Below are 19,548 nucleotides of genomic sequence, written 5' to 3'. Positions count from 1 at the left end.
GACACTGGAATAGACCCTGTCCCTCTACACCTGCCTGAGCAGACCCTGATCCCTACACCTGCCTGAGCAGACCCTGATCCCTACACCTGCCTGAGCAGACCTGGCTCCCTACACCTGCCTGAGCAGACCCTGATCCCTACACTTGCCTGAGCAGACCCTGATCCCTACACTTGCCTGAGCAGACCCTGATCCCTACACTTGCCTGAGCAGACCCTGATCCCTATACCTGCCTGAGCAGACCCGGATCCCTACACCTGCCTGAGCAGACCCTGACCTCCTACACCTGCCTGAGCAGACCCTGACCTCCTACACCTGCCTGAGCAGACCCTGATCCCTACACCTGCCTGAGCAGACCCTGACCTCCTATACCTGCCTGAGCAGACCCTGATCCCTACACCTGCCTGAGCAGACCTGGATCCCTACACTTGCCTGAGCAGACCCTGATCCCTACACCTGCCTGAGCAGACCCTGATCCCTATACCTGCCTGAGCAGACCCTGATCCCTACACCTGCCTGAGCAGACCCTGATCCCTACACCTGCCTGAGCAGACCCAGATCCCTACACCTGCCTGAGCAGACCCTGATCCCTATACCTGCCTGAGCAGACCCTGATCCCTACACCTGCCTGAGCAGACTCTGACCCCTATACCTGCCTGAGCAGACCCTGACCCCTGACCCCTGCCTACTGCTTAATATGTAAATAGATGCATGAAATGGAAACCGTTGACACAGCTGGGTCTGAGCACCTCTGGAAGCCATGAGTCCACCCACTCCTACCTCTGGGCTTGTCCTTCTTATGAGGATCATCTTCTCTGCACCCACACCTCTGCTTCAGTGGGGCTCCTTGTCATCTTCTGACAGCAGGAAAAACACAAGCTGAGATTGATGGGGAAACCTCTTACAGTGCAGCTCTGTCATAGCTCTTCAGGCGAGGCCTCAGAGGCCTCGGGAAGGCTCACTGTGGATGGACCTTAAGGCTTCTGAAGTTGGCAATTTTGCAAGCAGTGCCATCGATTCTGTGAAAGAAAACTCTGGCATATAGATCATGGTTAATGAGGCTGGCTAAGCATTTGGGGAGCGTGGGATTGAAGATCATTGATGAAGAAATCTGGGAAAAGTTAGTATATCAGTCCAAGTTCCATTGCTATCGCAAAATGCCCAAGGCTGAGTAATTTGTAAAGCAAAGATGTTTCCTTAGCTCACAGTTCTAAAGGTTCAGCTACACTGGCTTCTTTCTGTAGGAGTCAATGTAGACAGCTTTACAATTTCAGGGTTGTATGGGAAAGCGAGAATTAAACTAAAAAGACAAAATCATCAGAGAGTGGAACAAGGCCCACCATACTGTTTAACAGCCATCTTCCAGCAAGAACTAACTATATTAACTCTGAAAGCCTGGCTCCAACTACCTAGTGGCTTCCCACTGGGCATCCTCTTCCCTTAAAGGAACTGCGACACCTCTACACTGTCACATGGAGGAACAAAGCTTCAACACATGAACCAGGGGGACATGCTTGCACTCCCATCCAAACCACAATTGACAATGAGACACAATGTGTAGATGCTTGTGTCTGTGAACTTGAGGGATCCAAATGCCAGGTGCACACAGTGAAGGGTCAGTGACAGTCAGGCTTTGACCTTGGAGTCACATGCATAAGCCATGTGGTCCATTATGACTGGGTGGCACATTTAGAAGGCTGTGGGTGGGATTCCCCTTCCTTACAGAAGACAGTTTCTCCTCACAACTCTACTTTACCCAAATGCAGACTTTTTTCCACATCGTGGGTACCTCCACCATCACCGTTATCCTTAGCTGCACACTTCCATCCATAGAGAAGAAACAACATCTCCATCCTGCTCAGTGCCTTCTTTCCTGAAAAATTCATTGCACAGCAAAGTAGTACTCCCAATGGGCTCTTGTCCACCCAACTAACTGACACCCCTGTGTGCCCTGTCAACCAGGTGTGCAGCTCTGCTGTGCTTGGAAGGGGCTTCAGGAGTCCTGATTACAGTGAGGCTATTGCTGTCCCGCAGGACACGGTGCATGCCTCACACCAGCTGCTCACACTCAGAGCTGCCTTCCATAGCGTCCCTGTGCATGATCTAGCCTCCATGCCTGGAGGAAAGTGGCCCTTCCTCCATCAACACCCCCTGACCTGCCTATTGAATTGTATGTCACCGCTGAACATGAACGGTTTAAAGAGCCTGCTGTGCCAGAGCAGAAGAAGCAACCATGGTTCTTGGGGTTTCCTGGCCCCTCAGCATCTCCTGGCACTGAGGCAGAATGTAGAGAAGGTGTTGACTATGGGCAGTGTAAGCCAATTTAATTAGTGGGGCATGTACTCCCAATCAGTGCATACTGAAGACAAAACATGTCTAAACCCATGGGATTTGCCAGGAGTCATTGGCATCATTCTTGGTGTTGAACACTGACTGGCTAGCAGGGAGTCAACTAACTCTGGCAACACAATCATGGCAAAGATGGGAGAACTAGGAGTTGCCCAAGATTACAGAGTATCAATTACCTTTGCTTTTCTCACCTCTGTCTTTAGGAGTGGGTCCTGAGAGATGATTTTAACTTAATTGCCCCTCCTCCATTTCTCCTATTATCGAATGGAGGCTGGTGATTTTAGTGGGTGACCAAGTTGACCTTGCCTTATTGTGAGACTCAGTCTCTGGTTGGATCTTTTCTTCCCTGAGTCAGGGCCACAGGTTTGTAATCATCAATAACAGAGAATACCCTAAGGGAGTAGGCCAGACCTATCATGTGATCTGTCCCACAGGTTAGTCTCATAGCCTCTTCTCTGATGCCCGTGGTTGAGGAATTTCCATGTCAACTATGGGCCCCTTTATTCCTAGATACCTCTGGGTCTAGCAACAGCAGAAGCAGAATGGATGTGGAAGGAGAGGAGAGTTTGGGGGTTGGTTGCATCTCCTTCCCTGGTCATCCTGAGGGCAACTCCCTGCAAGGTGAAGGCTACCATTCCTGCACCTTTGGTTCCTCATCCACTGAGAACTTTGCCATCTCATTGGTGATTCTTTAGAAACTATCTGCTTGCTCTCAGGCCTGACCTGTGCCATCACCATCACACACAGCGGTGGGATGGGTGTCACACACTTGCAACCTCGTGGTTGCATTTGAATTGGTGTCAACAGGATGTGGAGAGGATCATGTGTTCACAGCCGCAGTGGGAGACACAACACAAAAGCAAAAACTGCCAGGCACCCCTGACCTGTGAGATAGCAACTGGGGCCTGTGCTCTTTATCTACATGTGTGGGAGCTAATATTTCTGTGCACATAAACTTGACTACAATTCTAAGAAACTCTTTAAGCCATAGAGAGATGCTAGAAACAGCTCCTCTGTATTCATGCCCATCTGTGGATCATTTGGCATGTATATGATGGAGATGAGTTCAGCTGTAATCAGATGTGCACCCAGCGAGAGAAGGGTGCACACTATAAATCCATGGGAATACATATGTCAGTGATATTTGAATCCTCTTCTTCCTTTCAGGGCTGCAGATGTGGTTAACACTTCTTAGTCTTCTGTGTACGTTTAAAGCATTCTAGAAAGACAACAAACTACCTGAGATTCCCCTTACTATTTCCTTTACGTTCTCCAGATGTCGTGATAATTCTAAATGCCACTAACGTGACAGGGGGTGAGCTCTACAGTCACCTCTCTCTGTTAAATAATAAATATTCATAAATAATACATCCTTTGCCTGAGTCGGTCCATCAACTGACACCGAATGTTCTCAAAGGACAAGTGCGTTGGAAGACCAGGCAGTCCTGTTTCTGACCGCTGCATATAAACCTTCTCTTCCTGCTGCAGCGGCTGGTGCAACTTCAGAAAGTAGCTGTGGTCAGTGTCGTGTCTGCCACCCTGATCTCTATGAGGATGTGCTGCTATGGGACATCTTTCTGTATGCTATGAATATGTGTGGCTCCCATTGGTTAATAAATAAAGCTGCATTGGCCTATGGCAGGACAGGATGGAACCAGGCAGGAAAGTCCAAAAGAGATAGTGAGAGAAGGGTGGAGTCAGGGAGATGCTAGCCCACCACCAAAGGAGCAACAAGATACCAGCAGAACAGTAATGCCACTGCCATGTGGTAACATGTAGATTAATAGGAATGGGTTAATTTAAAATGAAAGAGCCAGCTAGCAAGAAGCTGAAGCCATAGGCCATACAGTTTGTAATTAATATAAGCCTCTGAGTGATAATTTTATAAGTGGCTTCAGGGTGGGGCAGGATCAAGAAAGTTCTGGCTACAGTGTGCATTTGACCACCCTGACTTTCTCCATACAGCATTCCCAAGGAATTTGTGTCCACTCCTAACCTCGCTGCTCTGGCCCAGGCTGATGAGTCCTTCAGCCATAGTGCCCTCTCTCTATGCCCACCCAACAGTTCTCAGCATCTCATTGGTGATGAGATTCATCTCTTCCCTGGCACACTAGAACTTCTTGTCTAGTGCAGATGTTCCTCAGGACATTCAACCCTCGGTTCTCTCTGCTCATTCTGAATGTTGTGGTATTGTGTTCCCAAAAATATTGTGCGGGTAATAAGCTTATCTGGGGTCAGAGAACAGACAGCCACTAGATACAGAGCCACAAATGGTGGCTAGAAAATGGGAAGAGTAAGCCATAGCAGAAGTTGGGCGGTGGTGGTGCACCCCTTTAATCCCAGCACTTGGGAGGCAGAGCCAGGTGGATCTCTATGTGTTCAAGGATTCAGCCAGCATGGTGACACACGCCTTTAATCCCAGAAAGCGAGTCTTTAATCCCAAGGAGTGGGGGCAGAAAAAGGAAGATATATAAAGTGTGAAAACCAGGCACCAGAGTTAGTTAAGCATTTGGCTGGTTTAGCATTCAGGCTTTGGAGCATCACAGTTCAGCTGAGATTCATGTGGAGGAGGACTCAGAAGCTTCCAGCCTGAGGAAACAGGATCACCTGAGGAACTAGCAAGATGAGATAGCTGTGGCTTGTTCTGCTTCTCTGATCTTCCAGCATTCACCTTAATAACTGGCCTTGGATTTGATTTTATTAATAAGACATTTTAAGATTCCTGCTACAGAATGTCCTATGTGACCACCCAGGAAGAGGGGCCTTGGAACTCCCTGGTCTTGCGAACAGTGGTCAGAAGGGGAGCTTAGGAGCCATTAGCAGACACAGCTAGGACAGACCAACCTGGGTGGACTGTGGTCCAAGCCGCCTCTGTTTGGGCAGTCATGACGAACTCCTTAAATCTAGTGTGCCAAGAGCTCTGGTCTCACTCAGCATATGCTGTTGTTTTGTTCAAATGCTCTGCCATGAACCAATGCATTAACAGGAGAACATTTCTCATTTTTTTTTTATTTCAAATCCTTTACTATTTTTTCCCACCATTCATAAAACTGTGACCCGGGTCAGATGCTCCAGTTAATTCATAAATTGTCCCAGGAAAATGAACAGATGCCTTCCTGGCCGCCTTGGTGCCCCTCTCTGCAGATGGTAAGCTGGGGCAGGCGGTCCTACCAAGAATGAGCTTGGTGATGTGGGAGGAGACAATAGTCAGGGTGGGGGCCAAAGGATGAGAGTGTTCAAGCTGCTTGGGAGAGCAGAATTGGAGGCAAATATCTTGCTGAAATTTTGCAGGTTTGTGTCCCGTGATATAACCCTTCACTGGCTCTTCCATTTTCATGTGTTTTTTAACTTATGGAAGACTAGCAGTCAAATTGATTTATGAGCACTTAATACCTATGGGGATCTGATTCCAAGCCTTGGAGTCCTAGAGGAGAGCACCTTCGAACTCACCATTGAGGACTATGGACCAAACTGAGTGAGGCAAGGGGCAGGAGCATGGAGCATGAGCCTGTGTGAAGGGTGTTCGCCAGCCGACTGTTGCCTGATATGTGGGTTATTTATTTATTTACTTACTTAATCCGGTGCATGTGTGGCTGTCAGGGGAAACCCATGGAATCCATTCTCTCTTTCCACCATGTGGGTCCAGAGGAAGGAACTCAAGTTCTCAGGCTTGATGACAAAAGTTGTGACCTGTGGAGTCACCGTACCTTTGTTTGCCAAGACACAGTATTTACAATTTGCATTGAGGTTACATATAAGACATGACTTTGTGCTCACAAAGCAACCTGAGTTCATTGGAGATGCAGGAAAGGCAAGGAGCTACAGTCTTCCTGAGGCCCTGGGGCTTTTCCCAGGAGAGAGCTAAGCCACTTCCCCTCCCTTCCTCTCACCCAGGTTTGTATATATACACACAAAGACAGGTTCTTCCCCTGTGACTCATCTCCCTGACCTTGGGAGGGTCAGGTCTTGACCTCTTCCATCAGTAGAACTTGGGAGTGATCCCACTAGGCTAGGTCCTCTTGGCTTGAGGACATGTCTCTTAGGCTCCTTGAAGAACTGTTAAGAGGCATTTCCAGCACAGGAGGATCATGTCCCAGATACGCAACAAGACAGAAGTGAACCTTCAGATGGTTCAGCTATCCAGCCTGTGAGAGAGGCAGATGACACCCAGCAAGTAGACCTTGGCCTATTCAGAGCAAGCCCCAGAAATGAGCAAAAGCTACAGTTACTGCAAGCTGCTATGTCTCCAGGGTACTTGACTAGCATTCCTGTGCCTGGCTACTCCTGATGATGCAATGCTAGATCCAAAAATGACTCACGTCAATCAATAGTTGACTGGTATGTTCCCTCTCAAGCAAGTGTCATGCTCCATCTTCTGTCGCTTGCCTCACTCAGCCCTGTCCAAAGTCCTCATGGTGCGTTCTAGGCCATGCTCCCCTCATGAGACTCTAAAGCTTGGGAATCAGAGCCATACATATATCACTTTCTCACAAAACTAGTTGTCTACTGGTCTTCAAGCTACCAGCTTCTTTACCCCAGTCTCTGAGGGACCAGAGTCTCTGAGGGCCTTGAGTTTCTGGGGAACTCCTGGTTGTCCTTTCTTTTTCTGTGATCCCTGTAGTATTCTTTGTAGTCATTGGACCAGGACCAGAGAAAAGATCTTGTGAATTCTGTGTAACTCAGAGACTGTTAGAAGGGTAGGTCCCAGGGCCAAGCAGCTGCTGCAGGGAGTGTGAAGGGCTTCCTGGGAGCATATTCTCAAGTCCCTGGCAGAAGCTCCTTCAGAAAGAAAGGTGTTGCTTGTGAAGGTACAGCTTATCATGGCAGGGAAGGCATGGTGGTTGGCAGGGGCTTACGTTATGTCTGCAGTCAGAAAGCAGAGCAGCGAGATGAACACTGGAGCCCAGCTCACTTTCTCTTTGTTTAGTATAGGACCCCAACCTCTGCAGAGTGCCACACACAGGGTGAGTTTCTCAAAGTTTAAATGTTTCTGGAAACACCCTAATAGACTCGCCCATAGTTTGTGTCCATGGTGATTTAAAATCCAGTCAAATTGTTAATGGAGATTAGCCACCACAGCCCATCCTTGTGAGCAAATCCTCTTGTTGCAATCTCATGGGGCAGAAGGGACCCCTGGGGCTCTCAGGGCCTCCAACCTGCTGCTGAGGGCTCTACCTTCCCAAAGGCCCTTAATCTCATCACCTTGGTGTTGAATTTTACATATTAACTAGGGGAAAGGCAGAAATTCAGACCAAAGCAGATATACAGTGAGTGTCATGGGCTGGAGAGATGGCTCACAGGTTAAGAGCACTGGCTGCTCTTCCAGAGATCACGGGTTCAATTCCCAGTGACCAAATGGTGGCTCACAACCATCTATGATGAGATCCAGTGCCCTCTTCTGGCATACAGGTACAGAGAGTTTCATAGAGAGACCAACAGCTGAGGTGGGTATAGCATAGAGGGTTGTGCAATGTGACAGGAGTCACAGAGCTTTCCTGGGTTGAATATAGAAGTTGAGACACACATGAGATGTACAAACACAAGGAGAAAGACCAGGGTCACAAGCAAGGAGAAAAGCTGGACCCAGAGAGCTCAGAACATAGCCCTTTCCCAGCCCAGTCTTTTCCTAGTATTTCTTGTGAGATCAGTAACAGTGAACTATCCAACATGGCTGCCATATGTCAGTCTCTACGTTAACCCTAGCACCTCAGACAGGCTGATCAATGGACTTTTCCAACCCCCAAGGCTACAGGACTCAAACCAGACAGTGTTTCGGTCAAGCTCTCCTATAGATCACCTAAGGTGACTCTAGTCTAGCTGTGGTGTCTTTTAGTTCTAGCAAGGAGCCAATGGTGTCGGATCCCTGATGAGGACCCCTAGGTCAGGGATTCTGCTTGTCTGAACCCTTGTCTCTCTATCTGCGGGTGTCCTGGCTTTGGCTCCTGGGATAACAGTGAGCACTGAATGTTAACTAAGCTGACATGCCAGTCATTTGTAGTGCTAATCATCCCCCGGGGACACAGGGAGGGACAGCTATAAGGAGACTTTTCCCACTGCCCTGCAGAGGTGAGCCCCCAAAAGACCTCTGGTCACCTCTGCTATGTATACACTGGAGCACTGCCAGGCATTCAGTTAAAGGTCTGGTCCCTAGCCAGACATGCCTACTGAACTCCCTGCTGCTCCTGCTTCTCAGGGGCTGTGTTCCCTGTAAGTCCAACATTCTTAGACTTGATGCGCAACCATCTTTCTTTCTTGCTCCCTTCCTCCTACCCTTCTTTCTTCTCCCCGACCTCCCTCCCTCCTTCCTTCTTTTCCTCCTTCCCTTTCCTTGTCCCTTTCTATCTCTTCCTTCCTTTCTACCTTCCTTCCAGCTTCCTTTATGGAGAATAAGCATCCCAGGGCCAGAAAGCTTACAATGACTACACAACCCTCTCTTCCTAGCAGAGAGAAAGGCCCTCCTGAGAAGGTGATGCTCAGAGTCTCTTGGGCAGGAGACAGTAGAACGGAGGACATACCTTAGAGATGTACCTTGGTCATGGACAGAAGCTAAGGTCTGGCATACCCCATGACCCACTCCAGCCATTTAGACTGCAATGGAGTCGCTGTGCTAACATTTGCCATGTCTCTTGCATTTTTCCAAACCCAACCTGTCCGTTCTCACCATCATCTCTCTTTAGAAGCATGAATACCTACCCAGTTCCAGTGTCATCACGCAGGACGACAGCCATTCTTAGCAGTGAGTGACCTTGAACAACTCACCTCTGATCCATGATCTGTACGTTTATTTCACATCTGATATGGGGAGCAGTCCTGGGGCATCTTCACATCTGGCTCCTATTTGGCCTTCCATCCTGCAGGACCAGCTTCCAGTGGTGCTGGGGTATCAGTGGTCTCTTGGGTGACTGAATGAGTGGATTCTCTGACAGCATGAAACTCCAGCCAGAAACAGGCACAGAAGTCCATTCCTGCTCTGACATGCCTCAGATGGACAGCATGAGAGATGTTTGTGGGGTACCAACTCCACTGTTCATTTGGCACCTGGGTGCTTGTTTTCTGAGACACCCTGTTCAGGCTTCATGTGACTTTGCAATGCTGGTGATACTTTCCTAAAATGATGAATTACTTCCAGCCTGGTCACCTCGTCCAACGCTCTCACCCTGCTATGACCTCAGTTTGCAAACCACAAATGAAAACAGCTGCTGTCCTGCTCCAGAGGCTTCGGTCCTCCACACATAAAAGTTTGTAATCAAATGACTTTGCCAACTCATTGCTGTCAAAGCCTCAAGCAGACAATTTGCTCTGGACGCTGATAGTATAACCCACAGACAGAGACTGTGTGGAAATGGAACGCTCTCATAAGTGAGCAGCCGAATAACAGCTTCATCTGCCTTCTGCCGAGCCCTCGGGCCACCTGCTCGGGCACACTGCCACAAGGCACCCATGACACTTCATCCCGACTGTCTCAGCTGCCACTCTCTGTAGGCCAGTTAAAATACTGGGAGCCTTCTCCAGATCTCTGAAATTTGAAGGAGGCTTGGAAGAGTTATAAAGGAGGCCAGAATTTCTAAATCAGCATGTTGGGCATAAACAATAGAAATGTCATATTCTGCACATCTCTTACAGGCTTTGTGTTCCAAAGCCTGTATGACTTAGGAAAACCAATCAGTTGTAATTATGGTAAAATAAGTCCAGATCAGCTTGGTGCCCAGCTCTCTTGCTGCTGCCCCTCAGTGGGGTACAAGTTTCCTTCCTTGCCCACCCTATCTATGGCCACCAGTTTTCACTACCTCCCTTCAGCCTATACTTCTTTTCCAGGAGTCTAGCACCCACCAGAAGCTTCGTATCAGCATGTCTGTGCCCACACAGCCCACATAGCTTCCTCATGGATAAGCTAGAATTTGTCAGCCCCATGCCTACCCCATTCCACCTGAGCAGTCTCTGAAGGACTCTGCCTTGGGGATACTTGAACTCCTTATAGAGTCCCCACACACTGAGGTGACACACCTAGAGAAGAGATCTTAATTACAGGGTTTAGCAAGCCACCTGGCAGAAACCAGCCCATCTGGGGACAGGTGGCAAGATGACCTTGGGAGAGGGAACCTTGCCATTTGCTGTTTTTATGCCTTTGGCATACTTGGAATGGGGAGGAAAGGAAAACAGACAGTCATCTGTGGCCGGAGTTTTCTAGTGTTTGGCAAGCACTTTGCGCCTACTTCATCTGCTCTCATGGGACCAGACCCTCAATCTCAAATTCCTGAACTCCTAGACCTTGCCCATATCACAGCCTCATGCTGGTTCCTCCTAGGGAAGGGAAGCCAGGTTGGTAGCAGCTGTGGACACCTTCATGAGGGCCAGATGGGCACTCATGCTTGTATGTGTGTGTGAATCTCCCAGGTTCAGAAGTTCATTGGACACAGGTTCAGAGGCCACCCTAAACTGTCCCTTCCACCTGCTGCCATATCCTGTCCCTCTTTGCCATAGCTGAGACCCATCTGTGTAACACGAATTGCTAAGTGGTCTTATTAACAAAAAACCTGGAGCCAGATATTGGGGTGAAAATGAAAGATCAGAGAAGCAGAACAAGCCACAGCCAACCTCACCTCACCAACTCCTCAGCCGATCCTGTTTCCATAAATCTTCAGACTGAAAGCCTCTGAGTCCTCATCCCTGAGGGTCTCAGTTGAACTGCTGCATAGTTCCTGTCTCCTAAGGCCTTGTATACTGTTCTTCACCCAGCCATGTCACTTCCTGGGATTAAAAGCATGTGTGCTTCCCAAGCAAAGGCATGAGATCTCAAGTGCTGGGATTAAAGGCATGTGCCACCACTGCCTGACTCTGTTCCCAGTGTGGTCTTGAACTCACAAGACAGATCTCTGCCTCCCAAGTGATAGGATTAAAGGTGTGTGCCACCACTGTCTGGCCTCTATGCCTAATCTAGTGGCTGGCTCTTTCCTCTGATCCCCAGGCAAGTTTATTAGAGTATACACTATAACACTACACATCTGTCTACCTGCTCCCTAGTCACCTTAATAAACCAATGTGGCAGGAGAATAGGGAATAAAAGAGGAGTCAAAATTAACATTTAAAGAACACAGTGGACAGAGAGAGACTGGAAGCCCTTCACTATCCAAGCAGGGTGCTCAAGAAAAGCCCATGACATATAAACATGGGAGAGTGGTGCTGTGTAAATGCCCTATAAAGAGAGTCATAGGTCAGATATTCCTATCCTTAAATTCCCCTCATTGCAGGGCTCCTACTGGAAGTGGTCTGCCCATCCCCCCACCCACCATCATCCTTGGGAGAGATACTGTCTGCTGGAGTATGTGGAAGCCAAGGAAATGAAAACAAATAGGATGATCACTCCTTTGAGAGGGCAGATCACTCCCTGATACCTTCTGAAGGAGGCAGTGTGGGCTCCAGTGGGGATTTCCCTTGATTCATCTCCATGTCCATTGGAGACGAATCTCTCCATTTCAGCCCTCTAATTCTGTCGTGAAGTCGCAAAATGTGGGTGTCCCATATGCTCTTTACAATAAATCACCTCTGGCAAAGTGTGCTGAGGAATGAATCACTTTTACTGCTGCTCTGACATCTTCCACTTCTCCAATGCTCACATTTAATAACAAAGTCAGGCTCTGCAGCCCCCTCCCCACCCCTACCCCTTTCTCTTTCCCTGTCCCTCCCCTCTCTCCCCCCACTCCTACCCCTGCCCTTGGACTAACAACATTGAAAAGCTTTCTTGATTCCAATACACTTGAAAAAACACTGTCTGCTCTCATCCACTAGCAGGCCTGTGCTTAAGAGGAAGAATCTCGGTAACTCCCCATGCAGGTGAGAAACAAGCGTGATGTGTGACAGGCCTTCTGGCTGGACTCCCAGCCACATTCCTCTCCATGGCATCTGACTCTTGCCTGCTCAGGTGCGACTCCTTTCAGTATAGGTTCTGTGGACTGTGGAGGGTCAGTTGTCCGAAACAGCTCACCTCGGGGTCAGAGAGAGCTCTTTGTAGCTCATTTTCACTGCACTAAATTTCTGCTAAATCACAGGCCCAGGTCCATAATGGGAAGACATAAAAGAGGCCCACAAAACACTCTGAATTTTTAGATTTTATTTAGGATATAAAAGAAATATTTATGACCACCCTACACATAATAAATAGTTCCTGTGGTCTGCACCCTCCCTGCAGCTTACCCCGTATTTTAGAGTGGAAATAGCTTGTACAAACCCTAGCTTCTTGGTTCTGCATGCCTTGACCGAGCCCACGGAAGCAAATGGAGTTAGTTCTCTTGCCCTTGCTCACCAGCCTTGGCAGTCAGCAGTAAATCGTTTCTTGTGCTGATTCATTTGGTCTGTACTTAGCCAGGCTAGATCTGGCAACTCTTTGGAAAATGGGGACAGCAAATTGAGGGGTGGCGTCTGAAGAGCGCTGGTCCTTGAGGGGCGCTTTGGCTGTCTGAACTTCGTGTTTCCACCTATAGGTAGCAAAGTGACTATGTCTCGAACTGCCCTTGGAGAGCTCCCAGAGTGGGAAAGAGGAGTGGCCATGTATGCCCCTAAGATGTCTCATCTTAGACCGAAGCTGTGGGCCAGTGGGAGCTGTGTCCTGGAAAAACAGCTCCGTCCCTGGCAGGCATCTCCTGCCCCCTCAGTATTAGGAAAGCTGCTCATACATGCTTCCCATAGACACAGAAGCACCAAATGAAAGCCCTATTTTATAACGGAGTCATAGAAAGGCAGTGAGAATTCAGGTTGGGTCTGGAGCATGGGCAGTATGGCTTGAAGACTTGGGTGTCCAGCAGAGGTCACCATCCTGGGACTGCTGATAGGAGATGAGACCCACCAGTGAGCTTTTGCTGGCTGTGCAGAGGGATAGCCACCCACAGACATCAGCTTTCCAATGCCTACAGCACCTGTGAGACTTTTTTAACATGCTCTTTTGAGGCTCAGGAGAAACAGCTTACAAGGGCCATCCTGTGCATCCTCCAGGATCCTGTGCATCAGAGAGTGCAGAGATAGGCGCGCAAGCTCATGAAAACATGGAGACCTGGGTTTCTTCTAATAGGTAGACATTATCATGTAATAAAGGATACATGGTAGAGTAGGCTACAGGTATAAAACCCGTGGACCAGAAATGTGCTCTAGTCCCATCTAATAATGCTACTGGCATGATGCACAGAGAGTGTTCTCTTGGGTCAGCCTTGCTACCTGCACCCAGGTATAGTTGGAGAGCTTCTCTCCAGCCCCCGCCAAGCCCTATAAGTCCAACAACCCACTTAAAAAATAAACACACAGACATTCATATTATTTAAACTGCTTGGCCATTAGCTCAGGCCTATCATTGTCTAGCTCTTACTCTTATATTTAGCCCATTTCTATTAATCTATACTTTGCCACGTGGCTCGTGGCTTACCAGTACCTTACATCTTGTCATGGCAGTGGCTGGCCATATCTCTCTCCCTTCGCCTTCCCCTTCCCAGAATTCTCTTCTCTGCTTGTCCCACCTATACTTCCTGCCTGGCTACTGGCCAATCAGCATTTTATTTATACAGAGTGATATCCACAGCACCCAGGGAAGGAGTCTATGCTCCAGCTTCCTTAGGTATGGAGACAGTGGTGGTCTAGTGCACACTAGGACACTGGTAAGGATAGGGAAGGGAATTGGCATCCACCAGCACAAGCTGGGACCTGGGGTGATCTCGGCTCTGCTCTGTGATTGCTGAGCTTAATCGCCCCTGCCGAGGTATTACTATAATCCCATCTTCTTATTTTTCAGGCTGAGATAGGATGTAGAATATATAACCTGATTATGCACCATATAATGTATTAATCCAGCAAGGCCTTAAAATTAAAACATTTAAAAAGGGCTATCTAGGGAGGTAGTTAAAATCCATTTAAATCTTTATCAAATAATGAAAATATCTTCAGAAAAAAAAAAATCAGCCTCTTAGCTCCATGTTCACCTCTAGGCCTGCTTGTGTTTTTAATGTGCGTCTAAAGGCAGATTTACAGGAAAGCCTCCTAAAGATGTAACGCTCCTTTTGGCTACATGTTGATTAAGGAGGCTGGGTGCAGGGTGAGTTCCTTAAAGTGTCTTGAACCATGCCGGGGGTTGGGGGCTGTGGATCAAAGAGGGCATCCTTGAGCCAGAGGGGAGATGATGCCCAGCTGGACCTTGGCCCTTTCCTTTTCCTGGTGTGCTTGGCTCTGACTGCTTTGTAGACAGCATCAGTTGGGGTAGCCTGAACCAATTCCTTCCTTTGGGTTTGGGGGCTTAGAATATGTCACTTCTAAGTCACCTTCTGCTTTGATAGTGACAACCCAGTGTGTCTTCTACAGACAGCTCTAGGCTGAAAGTGCCATTCCAGGACTTCCATAGGAGATTTGGGACAGCTGAAGTCATTTCAGCACCACAGCCTGACCTGGTCAGATAGCCTTGACTCCATTACTTCAGTGACTCTACTCATTGGCTCCTGCCTGTGGCGCCCCGACCCAGGGCTTTGTTCTGTAATCTGGATAGTGTTAATCAGAGATGTCTGGACCTGTTGGCAGCCTGAGTCTGGGCAATACTAGACACTGGGTAGGATCAGAGAGGAGGTCCAGAGAGGCAAGTGTGACCTCTTGCATATAGGGTCTTGTCCCAGTGGAAACATGGACCTCTGTTGGGGCACTTTGAGGACTCCTGATTTCAAACCGTGGGTGCTACAGGGAAGGGTTGTGTGTATGAGTGACATGAGTTAACACACTGTACACAGATAAACTAGCAAACAAGAAGTGTGTGCATTCACATGTGTGTGCACTGGAGTGGACGGAGCAAGTTTGTCTAGTAGAAGACCTGCCAATAGCTGAGTCCAGGACTGGCTCACAGGTAACAGCCACTTCCCAGTGTGAATGGAGACACATTTCTATTCAATCTAATTGTTACCAAATTTTTTCCCACTCTGGAAAATGCAGGTGTTTGATAATTAAGGTCTCAGAAATTTGAACTATGTAATATTTTTTGAAATATTATTCTCATTTTACTATAAAAGCTTTTTTAAAATGAGCATATAAACAGAAAATATCTTGGGGATATTTTGAAACAAAACCATGAGAATGTGCAGTGGTATGAGCGGCATTCAGTGGGGTGAGCAGCATTCAGTGGTATGAAAAGTATTGAGTGGTGTGGGTATTATTCTGTGGCTTGAGCAGTATTTGATAGTGTGAACAGTTTCCAGCAGTGTGAGCAGTATGGCAATATATTTTTAAGGAGCACTTTTCAGGTTGGGAAAATTCTGAAGAACCTCTAACAGGGTCGTGGACAAGCCAGAGTCAGGTTCAGGAGGGACCTTCTGATTGTGGGGCCAGGGCTTATGTGACTGAAGAGTGCTGTCCTCATGAGGCCCATGAAGCCTCCTTGTTCCCTCCAATGCATCCTCCCAATGTGCCATAGGTCCATAGGTCCAGCTCAGTCCTGTATTGGGCAGGTACTCTTTGGGGGAGATGGGAGGTCTCTGTCCTTCTAAACTAAATGGTGTCTACTTATTTTTCATAAAAATGATTCAAGAAGCCAGGAAGGATGAAGCCTTGATGAGTAAGAATGCTTGCTCTGCAAACATGAAGACCTGAGATCTAATCCTCAGGACCCATGTATGAAAACTGGGCATGGCATCATATGCCTGTAACTCCAGCATTGCAAGGTGGAGATAGACAGATTTCTGAGAGCTCACTGGATAGCCAGACTAGCCAAAACCACAAGCATCCACTTCAGAGAGACAACCTGTCTCAAGGCTATCAGGCAGACCACAATAGAAGAAAACATCTGACTTCTACATGCACACACATGTATCATGGACCTTCCACCACACACATAGGTGCAATGCCCACATCACACACACAGACACACATACACAGACAGATGGACAGATGGACACACACACACACACACACACACACACACACACACACACACACACCACACACATACACACAGAGTCTCAGTGAGTTCTACAACACAACTAAAGAAGTATGTCATTCCCACCCCTGACCTACCATTTGTTTTATTGCTGTGCAGTTAGCATTCCAACCAGACACATTCTTCCTGTCATTATGAGGAATCCACCAGAGAAGATCACTCAGACACAGTCTATAGCCAATTGAAAGTCCTTTTTCCAGCCAGCTGGGACTATACACAGGAATTTGGGACCTAAGTGCTGAATGTTTAGAAGGGGTGTTTTAAGGAAAAATCCATATCCTAGTTTCTCACTTGGCAGCAGCAGGGGAGACTTTACACAAGCAAGCAGTTCAACAGAAGCTAAGATAAGCAGTTAACTGGAGGGGAGGTTTGCACAAGTAGGCAGTTTAACAGAAGCTAAGTTAGCTGGGGTATCTTGACCTTGGTTCTTAGAATAGAGTTGGGTAATTTTCCATGGGACTTCACATCAAGATCAAATTCTAGTTAAACCTAACCTAATGTGGCTTCAACAAGAATATACAATGGAGGAACCTCTGCACCATCTTGCCATGTCTTACTGTATCCAGTTTACAAAGAAATTCACCCACTCCTTTCCTTAATGTTTGTACTTGTCCTCTTTTTACACTTAGGTCTCAGATCCACTTAATTTTGATCTGTGAACAGTGAGTTGTGACTGTAAGTTTCAAGGAGCCTAAAGCTTTTCAGTATCCCCAAAAGCTTCATGTTTCCCTCTGTTTCCTTCTGAGTACCAAAGAATACTGTCTTTGATATATGCTCTGTTTCTACCTGTTTGGGTTTATTTATGGAATTCCATTTCTTCTATTGTTTTGCTGAATTTTGTTCCAATAATACACTGTTTTAATCAGAGACTTTATCTTACTCTTAATATTTTTACTAGATATTCTTAATATCCAGTAAGTCTCCCTCCATTGTTCCTTCTTTACATTTTAAAGATATTTTCTATTCTTTTTTTAATATAAAATTTAGAAAATACTTATTTGATTTCAGAAAAAATAACTTATTAGCATTTTTATTGATACTCCATGAAATTTATACATTAGCCTAATGTATAGTTTTAAATAGACCTGTTCAGGAATAAGGGCTTTGGCTCTATCCTGGGAAATACCATATTTTTAAGGAGTATTTGCATTTTTGCTGGGTAGGGCACTTGCCTAGGATATGTGAGGCCCTGAGATCAATCTAGATCCTGAATTCATGCATATCACTGCAGAAAGAAAACAAAATTAGCAATCCAAACAGAAGTATAGGTTTTCCTCATGTACTTTAATTTTCTTGTCCCTATTTTTCTTCTGAATTGCCATTTCGATGGTGTCTTCGTATCTGCTATGTCAAGCTTTGCTCATAATTAAGCACATATAAAGACAGTCCATTATCCTCTTGTGTCAAGTACTAATACTAACAAGGCCAGACCCCGCTTAGCTTCAGATATTAAGTGAGACAGGATGCATTTGGGGAGGTACAGCTGTAGATATTCATTGTCATCTTCATCTCGAACCCTGTTCCTGTCCTGGATGCCTTGCATACTCACTCAGGGGGCATGTGGCAGTTTGAATAAAAACATACCCCCAAAGCTCACATATTTGAATACTTAGTGGCCCCTAGCTGGTAATGCTGTTTGAGGAGGCTATGGAATTTTTAGGGAGGTGGAGCCTTGCTGGGAGAAGTATGTCACTGATGGCAGGATTTGAGTGTTTATAATCTTTATAAGGTTCTCTCTGTGTGTTTCATGTTTGCATTTGAAGTTGTGAACTCTCAGGATTCAATGCCTATGACCATGCCAGCTCCTTGTTGCCAAATCATACCCTTCCTTATGTAAGTGCTCTCTGGCCATGTGTCTTATCTCAGCAACAGAAAAGTAACCAATACATGCAGCTTTGGTTTAACATTTCATGTTTCTCTTTTTTTTCCCCCTCTGGCTTTTCCAGGATGCTCTTATCTTCTGCAGACAAAGGGACTTCCCTTTCCTTACCACCTTCTTCTTTAGTTTTTTTTTTTTTTTTTTTTTTTTTTTTTTTTTTCCTGGCTGACTTCTGTGGTTGACCCCTAGCTACAGAGACAGTGTGTGACCTTGCCTCACCCGTTTTCTCAACATGTTCAGAGTATTGCTGATTCTGACTGCTAGCTCCTGCTTCTTGGATGTCAGCACTCTATACCTGACTGCTGGTCATATACCAGTGAGAGTCTACAGTGACAGGACTTCCTTAGAGGATGTGTGTACTGACAACATGGTCAGTGTATTCACAGCAGTAACTATACCACTTGTGGATAGCAACGCTCCGTTATAGGAAGAATGCTGTTTTTCATTCACCCCAGAGCAGTTTTCAGGCACTGATCATGCAGGATTAAGGGTTATAAGCTGATTTACAGTCATGGTTCTGGCCTGATGAAGTTCAAGGCCAGGCCTCCTTTGATCTGTGTTTGCGTCTGAAAGGGGGCAATCACACCCTTGTTTCTGGGCCTTCCTAAGGTTGTTTACATTTAAAACACTTGGCAAAGTATGGTGCCTGGAGTTTCATCAGCCCTGGACTTTCCTTTCTTGCACTAAACTAAAGCTGTGTGTGTTGTGCAGTCTCCTAACTATTGTCTTTGCAAATAAGCATTCTCTGCATTTCCACCAGTCACTGCTTTTTCTCATGTTAGTGTTGACAATACAATACACAGATCAGCTATGTGTTTTGCTGTGGCTTCTTAAAGGAACAGCCCAAGTTTCTCAGGGAACAACAGGGCTTGGAGGTCTCTCAAGCTATTTCTATGTGTGCTTGTTTGTGAAAGAAGATAAAGTGATAAAGGCAGAGCCCTCCTGAAGGAGGAGAAGCTGGAGCAGAGAGGCTGGATGAAGGATGCATGTAGACCTTCTGAAAGTCAATCCATGAAAAGACTCAGATGGACAACTGATGTCAGCCTCCAGACTATGCGAGTCAGGATTCTCCAGAGGGCAGGCTCAGAGGAATACCTGTATAATTTGATAAGAATTTACTGGACTTGAGGCTGGACATGTGCACACTAGACAACCTGGAAAGCCAGTAACTGCTGAGTTCAAGACTTTGAAAGCCTCAGAGCAAGAGGGACCAGTGATGCAGCCCCAGCCTAAAGTCGAATGCCAGATACATGCACCAGAGCATCCCCACTCAAAGGCCAAAGAAGCTGGGTCTGATGGCTAGGGTGCTGGCAGTAGCAATGGGTGCAGCCACTGGAGATGAGCCATGTTTTCATGTGTGTGAGCATCCTTT

The sequence above is a fragment of the Onychomys torridus genome, chromosome 1 (assembly GCF_903995425.1).
Source record: "Onychomys torridus chromosome 1, mOncTor1.1, whole genome shotgun sequence".
NCBI lineage: Eukaryota > Metazoa > Chordata > Mammalia > Rodentia > Cricetidae > Onychomys > Onychomys torridus.
Note: the sequence above shows the minus strand (reverse complement) of the source record.